The sequence below is a fragment of the Mauremys reevesii genome, linkage group 8, assembly GCF_016161935.1.
Source record: "Mauremys reevesii isolate NIE-2019 linkage group 8, ASM1616193v1, whole genome shotgun sequence".
In the NCBI taxonomy this organism is placed as follows: Eukaryota; Metazoa; Chordata; order Testudines; family Geoemydidae; genus Mauremys; species Mauremys reevesii.
Genome location: NC_052630.1, coordinates 24,251,031 through 24,263,034, shown reverse-complemented (window position 1 = coordinate 24,263,034; position 12,004 = coordinate 24,251,031).

The following is a 12,004-nucleotide window of genomic DNA, read 5'->3' as shown; positions in this document are numbered from 1 at the left end:
AATCTACAGTTTGAAGAGTGATGTTTATGACTCTTATTCAGCAAAGCATTTAAGCATGCATATAAGTTTAAGTACAGACTTAACTCCATCCCTATTCATCAATGACCTGAGACATGCAATGATCATCAACGGCACTTAAGCACATGCTTAAGGGTAAGTGTGTGCTTAACTTCTTTGTTGAATTGGGTCCCAGGAAAAGTCGTATTTACTCATGAAAATGAAAATTTTTCTTCCGAGTTCAAATTCAAAGATACATATAATATGTATTATAGTTTTGCACAATTATATGTAGGGGGGCAAATTCTGCTTTCAATTATGTTCTGGTCAAGGGGCCTACATTGGTGTAAATGAAGGCCAAATTTATCCTGGTGTTGAAAATGGTAAGGGAAAATCAAGTTGGATCTGGGAGCTTTGTAATGTAAATATCCCTGTATGAATTACATCCAACAAATAATGGAAAATATATTTGCTGATTAATTCTTCAATTTTCTTTTAATTAGAGAGTGAGAGAGAGAGAGAGAAGGAGCTCTATAATCTGAGTGAATAACGGACACAAATATTTACCCAATAATGTTTTTGAAAAATATTGCAAAATGAATTGATTAAATCATCCAATGGTATTATTTGACTAGCTCTAGTATACATGACTAATTACCCAATTCCTGTTATATCTTATATTTCTAAGAAAAGTGGATAAAAAATCTTCATAAAATCTTCTGATTTGTACTTAACATAGGTATATATTACATCTCTCTCTCTCTCTCTTTATATATAGAGAGTGAAAGAGAGAGAGAGAGAGATTAATCCTGTTTCATAAAGTCATGCCTGATTCGTTGATTGATAGTAAGTGTGGAAAAATTAGAGAGGCATCTGACTGAATTCAAGATGACAAATAAAGTAAAATTCAAGTAAAGTGTACTGGCTGCTTGTTAGTGTCATGCCACATATGCTAATTACTTTGATTTACTGCATTGTAGAGACTGTGGGAATACAGACAAGATACTGGTCTGTCCATAGGTGGGGGTGTCCTCTGATCAATTCATATTTTGATAACTAATTCTTTATTAAACAAAGTATGTCTCTGGGTATTTGCCTCTGGTAGATAATAGAATCCTTCTGGCAATGTTGCTCCAGGGCATAAGGTTAATAGGAGGACAGGTTTTACACAGGTAATTTCAGGTAGGCACAGATAGAGTGGCTATTTTAACACCACTACATCATTCTCCTCTACATAGCATGGCATGTTGTCTTTTAAGCATCTCTCCTGAAATATTAATCTGCTCTAATGTTCCTCTTGAGACCAGTCTGCTCCATGGTAAACTCAGAGAATAACCTCAGGGTTCTATTTGTAAACAGCCTATTTTTTCCCTTATCTTACACATTTTTTATGGTGACCTTTATACACTTGGTATTTGTCCTCATAAATGATGGAAATATATTACTATATACTTACAGTATGTAGGAACTAGATTTAGCCAGCTGCAGAGTAGAGCATATGTGAAAAACAGAAGGATTCTACCTTTTAGGACCATACCATGCATGTTGAAAATTTCAAAGAAAAATCAAATCTGTGTTCTGCCCTGGCACTTCAGTAGCATACAGAAAGCACATACAGACGCTCCCCAACTTATGCAAGCGTTCCGGTCCTAAACGCCTTGCATAACTCGAATTTTGCGTAAGTCGGAAATGTATACCCGACCATTACACAAAACAACAACAACAAAATCTATAAACTAGCTTACGGAACTTTTTCCGTAAATGCAGATTTGCGTAAATCTGGTTTGTGTAACCCCGGGGGGGCATGTGTATAATCTTTCAGCTTTTGTCTCCCAGGTGCAGTAGAGACTGAGTTAAACATGTACAAGTGTCAGCTATTATGAGGTACCTAAGAATGCAATATTGTCATTATTTCACAAAGGGATCATCACTTTGTTGACCCTAGCAGATGCAATTGCAGGATAGGAGTTGTTATTTGCATAAGAGACAGCTGCATGTTGTAAAACAAATCTAGGTTCTGAACACCCTCCTACCACTCCTAGTTCAAGGATGTTAGCATCTTGGCTCTTGGTTTAGGCCCATTTTTAATTTGCATGTGGAAATTGGGTAGCTGGATACTCAACTACAAAGTTTGGTCACACAAATGCAGTTTGCACACCCATGTCTGAGACCTTACTCATGGGAAATCTTAGGTAACAAAATTAAGCTCACATTAACTGTCACAGTTACAGGGCTAGGTATGCCTCTGCCCCATTCCTGATATCTGAGTTCAGCCACCTCAGGTTTTGGGCCTTCCATTGTTAGCTGTCTTGGGGTGAAATCTCACTATTCCTCCACTTTTAGACTGGGAACCCTGCATGTGTGCCAACTGTGTGTAGCAACTGCTTGTCATCCTGCAGGTCCAACTAGGATTTGGCACCTGAGTTTCTTCCATTTAGGAACGATTTAGTGAAATTGACCAACAACCTTTATAGAACAATGTATTTTTATGGAACAAAGCATTAGAGAGGAAGGAATATTAAAACAACAAACAGCCTATATGTAATGTCAACAGACCCCAGTTGCCAGCAGGCAATATTGAACTGGGGACCTCTGGAGTTTAGTGCATGAGCCTCTATTGCATGAGCTAAAAGCCAGCAGGCTGTTAGCTAAGGCTGTAGAACAGATTCATTTAACTATCTCTCTAAGTGGTCTTGGTGCCACTAGATGAAACAGAACACCACACCCAGAAGGTGTGTGGGTTACATATATACACAGTCTAATCTAATCTTACACTTCGCTACGAACTAAATTAGAGAGGCTTTTCTCTTAATTTACAGCAACAGAACAGAACCAACTTCCTTTCCCCTAGCAAGCTCAGACCTGCCTGAGTGCCTGTTTGACTCACAGTCTGGTTCTTTCAGTCTGAACCACCCTGTTGAAATTAGCGTTGGTGTTCTTGGTTAGAGCAATTAAGGCTTCTGGATCTAGAATTGTCCCTTAATGCCCCTTAAGTTAGATGACTATTAGAAAAAGCACCCTCCCTCTTTCCCTAGGCATGTAAACTCAGACCTATAGGGGTATGTCTACACCAGGGTTTCTCAAACAGGGGTCGCCGCTTAAGCCCCTGGCGGGCTGGACCAGTGTGTTTACCAGCCCCGTCTGCAGGTCCGGCCAATCGTGGCTCCCACTGGCCGCGTGAATCGCTGCTCCAGGCCAATGGGAGCTGCTGGAAGCGATGCAGGCTGAGGGACTTACTGGCCGCCGCTTCCAGCAGCTCCCATTGGCCCAGAACAGCGATCCGCACGGCCAGTGGGAGCCGCGATCGGCTGGACCTGCAGATGGGGCAGGTAAACACACTGGCCCGGCCCGCCAGGGGCTTTCCCTACACAAGCGGCGACCCCTGTTTGAGAAACCCTGGTCTACACTGCAGTTCAACACCCACAGTTGGCCTGTGTCAATTGACTCAGGCTCATGAGGCTCAGGCAGTGTAGATGTTTGGGTTTGGGCTGGAGCCTAGGATCTGAGACCTTCCGGGGTCGCAGAGCCCAGGCTCCAGCCCAAATCTGGATTTCTATACTGCAGTTGTACAGCCCCTTAGCCCAAGCCCTGTGAGCCTGAGTCAGGTGACACGGGCCAGGTAGGGGTGTTAAATTGCAGTGTTGACATACCCATAGAAGAAAATATCCATTCCATTATATGATACAGAAACACTATGCTAGTGAGAGATCCAGATATAGTTGTAATAATTATTAAAGAACCAATCTCTCCACCCCCAGATTTGTCAGAGTAATTGCTCTCCCTTCCAGTTCCTTACCTCCCACACCAAAAAAGTGAAATTTAGGTACCAAAAATTAAGCGCACTAAGGTTAAAAAAAAGTAAACGTTTAAAACTACAGTGACACAATTTTAGGAGTCCATGAGAAGGTCAGTGTTGAAAATTGACCCCTTTTTAGGCACATCAAGGACATCATACATAAAAAGGATCTTGAAAACTGTATTTATTTTATTTTGTGATTTCTAAGTCTTGGGAAAGAAACCACATAGTGATAGACAATCCTTTCAGGAATAGAAAATATTGCTTGGTCCAGGATTGCACAAAACCATGACACAGCTTGCGACATTTTGATAGTCTCTCCTCAGAAAAGGACCAGGCCTGAATTAGCAGCCGTATTGGAGGTCACGATTTAGGTTTACTGGCAGAACTGTGGGAGTATGAGGAAATCTTGCAGAACACCTGCCTACGCTGCATCTGGCTTTCACAAGTACAATTAGTCCATCAGTTTCATTAGTATTTTTTTTTCACACACTTTAAAAATAAAAATCAGTTGACAGGGAGACAAGAGTAAAAATATTACCCTTATCTGCAATGTTTTCTTGAAACCCACCTGCCATTTACTATGATAAATTTTAAAAGGTATGGAAATATGATTTTTTTCCTACTGCTTTTTTCCAGTTTATACATGGGAATGCTTTATCAGCACTTCTCTGGCCATGCATAAACCATGAACATGAAAACACAGTAGGTGCTCACTTTCTACAGCCTAGAAATGTCTTTGTACCACTTGAGATTAAAGAACCACTTTTAAAAATATAAAATATTGATGCATTAAGCTGGAGCTGACCTATGTCTTTATCTCCAAGACCAAACCAGGACCATCTTGTAGTACTCCTGGGGTTAGCATGAGTAGTGATAAGTAACCCTCAAAAGTATGGTATTTGGGGGTTCTCCTTAGGTATGGGGGATTCTTTTCTTTGCATATAATTCGTTCAGTTGACATTTAGTGTGAATGTTTTTGCTTTTGATATTGCTGTTATTTATTATATAGGCACAGTATTTAGATGGAAGAAATGGATAAAAAGCTACTGATGTTGAGGTAAATCTCCAGAAGCCAGGATGCATATTTTAATTATCTAGTATGCTTGGGGATATACTAGCGAGCTGAAAATCTGATGAAGGGTAGCTTTCTTGTGCGTTTTTTCAGTATATCTTGCTTGTGGACATAATGGCCCAATTATCACACCTGGGTGCCGGAAGTTAGGCTTTGAACTAGGCAGCTATCTAAAACGTGAACTGATCTTTCAAAGGTACTGAGCATTTTTAACACTTCTGGCCTCCAAAGCCACTTTTATTTAGGTTCCTAAGTATGGATGTGAGAACCTATCCTTTGAAACCTAGGTTTGAAAATGTGGCCCTGTGGATTTTCCATTTCTGGGTCTGTCTAGAACACAAAATCATAAAGAGGTGGAAAAAATAGTTATTTTAAAGTTATCAATTTTTTTTTAAAAGTTCAGTTTGGCTTAGGCTTCAAATTGGTTCAAAGTCTGGGTCTATACTTACTTTAACCCAACTGTATCACTGCTGCAGAGGCCAGAACTTCTCAGGGAGGAGTACACACATGGGAAGCCCTACCTTTCCTCTTCACTAGCAAGCATTTTCAGTTCAGAAAAGAATGATGTCACTCTGGTCACAGCGCTGCATAAAAGCATTTTTACCTTTTCTGCAATGGGCCCAGTCCTTATTCTTGACTTCAGTGGTAATTTTCCTTGTTTAAAGATTTAGTAAAGGAAGTAATTAGAGACTCGAGGGCTGTGGGTGAGAAAGCAGGTTCTTGTGGGGTGGGGTGGGAGGGGAGGGGATTATTTTTACCTAGCAAAGGCCAAATTCAACAATTTTGCCAGAATCTGAAGCTTCTTTCCCAAGTTAAGGTGACCTCTATACAAGAAGAAATTAGAAGAGCTGAATACTTCCTCTAATTAGGTGAAAGATGTTGGACTGTTAACCCTGGAGAGTCCCCTATTTAGTCACAGAATGGGTATAACATAAGAAGGGTCAAGTTTGTATGGCATGCCCCACCATTTTCCTTCAACCTTTCTCTGAAACGATCTTCTTTAGGGGTTGAGAAGTAGTTCAAAACCTTGTGCAAGGTCACACAACAAGCCACTAGTAGAGTTAGGGATAAAACCAGACATTTGGACTCCCAGTTCTACACATTAATCACATCCTTTCTCCTTGTGATTTGGGCAGAGAATCAATTTGCAAAGCTGATATGAGTTGTTCCACAGAGCAGAGAAGTTCTTTCAGAATGAATGGTACAATATAACCCATTGTATTCCCTTTAGAAAGGAAGCATAGCAGATGGAGATCGAAGATAGCGCATTTGGAATCAGTCTAAAAATTAAAAGAACAGTACAGAATCAACACAAAGCAAACACCAAGAAAGAGATCTCTGCCCTGGAGTTGATAGTTATCGGAGCCTTTTTAAGCCAACCGTAGAAAGCTATAAGTGAAACAAAATGCAGCATTATTCTGTCTGTGCATTTCTTCTCTGACCTCTATACAAGTGTTGTGTATTTTTATATAAAAGCAAAATACTTTATTTCCTAAATAACCAGTATCATCTATGTATGTCTCATACCTGAAATGCACATGTAAAATAATAGGGGGGGAACATGTTAGGACCTCATTTTGCTTCAAGAAAAATTACTACATTTTAATTACAAGACCTTAGAAGTTATAATGTTGACAAACAACATTAGATGGCATCAGTGTCACTGGCAAGGCAGCATAATTAAATTACAGTAATTTGGAACCTGTAGAAAATGCCAGTGGTGTTGACTTAAATGAACTAAAATAACTTGGAACTTGCGAGGTTATCCTGTGAGATAGACTTGGACCTGACAATTTAATTAGGTTACAGAAAACTCAGGAGGTTACACAGATTGTTCATAGAATAGACTGGCTCTAATCAAAATTACAAATAAAGTATTGTTGGTATTTATAAAGCCAGATCCTCAGCTGCTGTAAACGGACATTGATTTCAAAGATCTGGCCAGAAGAGAGTCTAATTACCTTACACTGCTCTAATTAACTTGATCTGGACAGCAACCTTAAGAAGCATTTCCGTTCTGTGATTAATATTTTTGAATGTTTAGATAATGCTGTGCCGAGTAAGGGGACCATATGATTTGTGACACAGGCAATAATTTTTAGAAGGAAACACTGTAACTATGCTAAGTCTAATAGTCTGAAAGTTTAAGAGTTATGAAGCCTGTGTCACCGTGAATGACCTCATCCATTTATATAAAATTCAATCTGTTAATGACTGTTATGTCTGACCCTACTGCTAGGTGGTGACCATCTTGTTAAAAACTAAGGTGATGTTACCTGTGATACAAGCATACAATGTCAGTGTCATAAATTGTGGGGCAGATATCCATGAGCATTAGAAAAGAAGATGCCCCTGTTTCACTCCACTTGCACAGAAGACCCTCTTTGAGAGCTAAGAATTGGACAAGTAGCTCAACTAGTAGCTGCAGAGACTAGACTGGAGGGAAGGAAAAAAGAGGGGAATGGATGGCCTTCACGGTATATCCCTTTCTTGCCCAGTGTCAGTTAAAGCTGAGAAGGTCAAGGTCAGCATTAACTTTCACCAATTGCATCACCACATAGTAAAACTCCAGCTGAAAAAGTTTGCTGATGGGCTACAAAGTTTTCCTGGGCAGTATAGGCCTGACTGGTCTCGTACAGGAGTCTGCTGCCATGGACATGGAATGCCAGGCAGCACTGTGGAGCTATGTGGCCTTTACATGAATGACTTTAGTCTCTGGCAGAAGAACCATGGGTTTTGGGTGCCAAACTCCTAATAATTTTCACCCACCACCTCTGAGGAACAATCAAAAAGAAACTCTGAATCTAAGTCTGCTCGTGTTTTTGTTCCCTACTGGATGTGGAAATAATCTATGCATGAGACAATTTGGCTCTATGTCATGTTTTTCACAAGTTGGCTACCCTTACCAATTATTATTTCCTCCCTTCCAGACTTTTACACTGAGCCAGACTTTTCCAATAAGCAAGCAACAGTGATAACTCAGTAAGTCCCCATTTATTAAGATGAAAATGCTTATGTTCATTTATTTTAAAACTTTTAAAGGTATTTTAAAACATATTTTAAAGGAATGTGTCCTATGGGAGTGAACTTACTAAAGAGCAGCAAGTCACTATTAGTAAAAGTCTGCTATCCTCCAAGATTTTTTTTCTATTACCTACTTCTAAATGAGGGACTTGCATAATGGATTAGTGTCTTTGCCCTCGATACATGACTAGAGGATTTTATGAACTAGTAAGAGCCCTATAAAATCTAGATGAAGAACACTTTGGTTCTTGGACTGGACGTTGCTCTTCTGATGCACTCTTCACTTACCCTCCATTTGTCCCATGCATAATGTTCCCTTTTCCCAGCAACAACTCTGTGACAAGATCAAAAATGGATCTAGTCAGACGATAAAGGTGTTCTCACCTCCAAAGTGCAGCTTGAATTTTGAACATAAAAATTCAAAGGAAAAGTTCCAAACATGTAGATGCATAAATGAAGCTAAATTTATCAGACCATCTTAAGGTTTTTTACCATAAGCATAGGCACATTGGCCTTTATAAGCTTCCTTTGTTATCTTTCAATACATTCCTATGTGAGCCACATATAAAGAGGATATAATGCATATAGTACATTCAACGGCTGTTGCTAAGGGCTGTAGGTTGATAGGATGTATTTGAATGCTTATTAAAGTGTTGCTATTTACAATGCTACAGTTAAAGTTGTCAGCAAAACTTCCAGCTCAACTTCGGAGTTCAAAGACATAGCACAAGGTGCATTTCATAAAGATTATCAAAACAAGAGAGATTTCTATGTGTTCAGATACATTTAATTTCATCTATGTACTGTAATGACTTACTTACTTGACTTATGCCTCTTTATTCCATGTGAAACATAGGGCCTTCACCACAGCATTTCATCTTTGAAGACCTCTTGCTGCAGTCTTAGTTTCTTCCCATGTCATTTTGGTACCTTTCAATTCTGCTTCTATTAGGCACTTCCAAGTTATCCTTGGTCTACCCTCTTGCTTCTTGCCCTGGGGATTCCAGACCAATGCTTGTCTTGTTATATTGTTCAATTCTTTCCTCTATGTGCGTCATAGCCCTGTCCATTTTCAGTCCATCATTTCCTGACCTATCAGTTTCTGTTTGTCCTCCTCCAAAGCTCTTCATTTGTGATTTGTTTCTGGCCATCTGATGTTAAGGATTTGTCTAAGGCAGTTGTTTAAAAAACTTGAAATTTAGATAGTAAAGTCTTGGTAAGACCCCAAGTTCCAGCATCATATATTAAAACAGACTTTACATTGGTGTTAGATGTTCAAAGTTTAATTTGTAGGGTAAGATTTCTGTTTCTCCAGATAAGCTTTAGGGTTGCCAAGGCATATATGGCTTTTGCTATTCTGGCTTTAATATGTTTGTCTGTTCCAGAAGGTTTTGCTTATGATGCTGCCAAGATATGTGAAGTGTCAGACCTCTTCTATGTCAATCCCAGAGAGTGTTTCTTCTTGTGTGTTGATTCTCATGGTTTTAGTTTTCCCTCTGAATTTTCAGCCCTACTAACTGTGCATAAATCTAAAGATACTTTGTTTTAACTTTCATATCTCTAAGGGTATGTGACAGAAGGTAGATGTCTGAAAAGTCATGATCCTCTAGCTTCTGTGTGAAAGTCCATCTGTATAGTATTGATGGATAAACTTTAAAAGGCTCAGAATTTTAGCCCCATCATTTCCTCTGTGTGGAGATCTTTTTGGTACAGGAGAGAGGACAGATCGGGGGAATGTCAGGGAGCTGACTGTTATGACTCCTGGATTCTCCAGGCTCATCTGTGTTGGCCCTGGCATAGGTTAGAGCAGCCTCTAGGCTTGCATACAATAGTTTCTAGACATGTATGGTCCCTAGGGGACCATGGCCAGTTGGCATAACCAATGCCCTCTGGCCATGGTCCCCAGAGGACCATACATAATGAGTTTCAGTGACACTCTGACACACCATTCTTCCTTCATCATATTCACCATGGCAGCTCTGGATAGAGGATGTGGTACAAGTGCTCTCTATGATTATTCTATACGAGTTGGAGAGCTCTCCAACTCCAATATAATTCTCAGTTGGCCAGATATGACTTCTTTCTGGTCATTTCAGAGTCAGGATCGTGGGATCTGGCTCTTAGTTCAGATAACTACCCAAAAGTTCAATGGTTTTCTGCTTCTTCTCCACCTGTCTTGGGTGGGTGTTAGGGCCACTAGGCCTGTCATCTATTAAGACTCTCTTTTCCACAAGACAAAGCTGGCTACTGAAAAAGGGACTTTGGATGCCAACCAAGACAGCACGTGTTGTGTTCACAATCAAAAACCAGCACTTAACACAGAATACAAGAGATGGAGTCAGGCTTTCCTCATGACAGAGCACCATTGTCCTTTACACTCTTCACCTACTAAAGTTATCACACGAAAAGTTCTGCAATTTGTTCATCTGTGCAGGTTCTGAAATTGTCACTCATGGCATCTGATTCAATAGTTATCAGGACCTAGCAAGCTAGACTGGCCAAGGCAGAGGCTGAACAGGATGACGAGATTAATTAATAAATATTGAACAATGTACAAATGATGTCTAATGATGTTATCTCCCTGTGTGACAGGGGATGGATACTAGAAAACAAGTTTTGGGAAAGACCTGACCTGCTGGGCAATTTAAGGGGAGTAAAAGATTGCCTACAGCAACATCAGCCCACAGCAGGAAGCAGATTTATATCAGGTATACTCAAGGAAGCCATAGAAGTACACATAAGAACATAAGAACATAAGAAAGGCCGAACCGGGTCAGACCAAAGGTCCATCTATCCCAGTATCTGTCTACCGACAGTGGCCAATGCCAGGTGCCCCTGAGGGAGTGAACCTAACAGGCAATGATCAAGTGATCTCTCTCCTGCCATCCATCTCCATCCTCTGACAAACAGAGGCTAGGGACACCATTCTTACCCATCCTGGCTAATAGCCATTTATGGACTTAGTCACCATGAATTTATCCAGTCCCCTTTTAAACATTGTTATAAGTCCTAGCCTTCAAATCTGCTATTTGAAATCATGCTGAGCAGAGAAACCGAAGCAATAGTGCAAGAGAGCAAATCCAATGATCAAAAGGGAGAAATCTATTTTCAAGGTACCTGAGAGGCTACCAGGTTCTGTGACATTGCACTGGTAGAGTCCAGGATACTTTGTCTCCATGGGAACACTAGGCAATAAATATTTGCTTCCATAAATTCCCCCTACAGGTAGTAGGCCACTGCTGCTTTCATGCTGTTCCTGTGAAGAATGACTCCAGGGTATTCCTCCCTAATCAGCAGTTCATTTTAACCTTTGCTGATGACTCCCATAGGTTTTTATGTGTAGGCATCTGAGTAACCAGCCATGTATGAGGTAAGGATGTGAAATATGGCAAAGCGATACTTCCCTACATATCTTCATTCAGTGTCTTTGTGTAACCTACTGGCTGCTATCTTTGATACTTATGTAGCCCCCAATATCCTAGTGCCTCATAATCTTTAATGTGTTTATTTTCTGGCCAGTACTAAGACCCCCACTTTGCCAAAGGGGAACTAAGGCACAGAGAGACTGAGGCCAGGTCTACTCTACAAATGTACATAGGTATAACTACGTTGCTCAGGGATGTGAAAAGTCCACACCCCTGAATGACATAATTATACTGGCCCAACTCCCAGTGTGGACAGCCCTATGTCAACAGGAGTGCTTCTCCCGTTGAGATAGCTACCGCCTCTGATGGAAGTGGATTAACTATGCCAACAGGAGTAGCTCTCCCATCCGTGTAGTAGTTTCTACACTAAAGTGCTACAGCTTTTTAAGTGTAGACCTGCCCTGAGTGATTTGCCCATAAGTACATAAGAAGTCTGTGGCATAGAAGGAACTTGAGTGCCATATTAGCACTCTAACCACTAGACCATCCTTCCTCACTTAGTCAATTCTGTGGATTGAACCAGAGACCCCAACAGCTGAAACCATGACTCTTTATAGCTTGAGCTAAAGAGTCAGGCTCTATAGGCATGGCCTCTGACACACTCATGTCCTCTTTGGATCTGGTATGGTCTCATAACACATGCTGAGCAGTGGATTGCATATGCATATCTTACACACTCTTCACCCC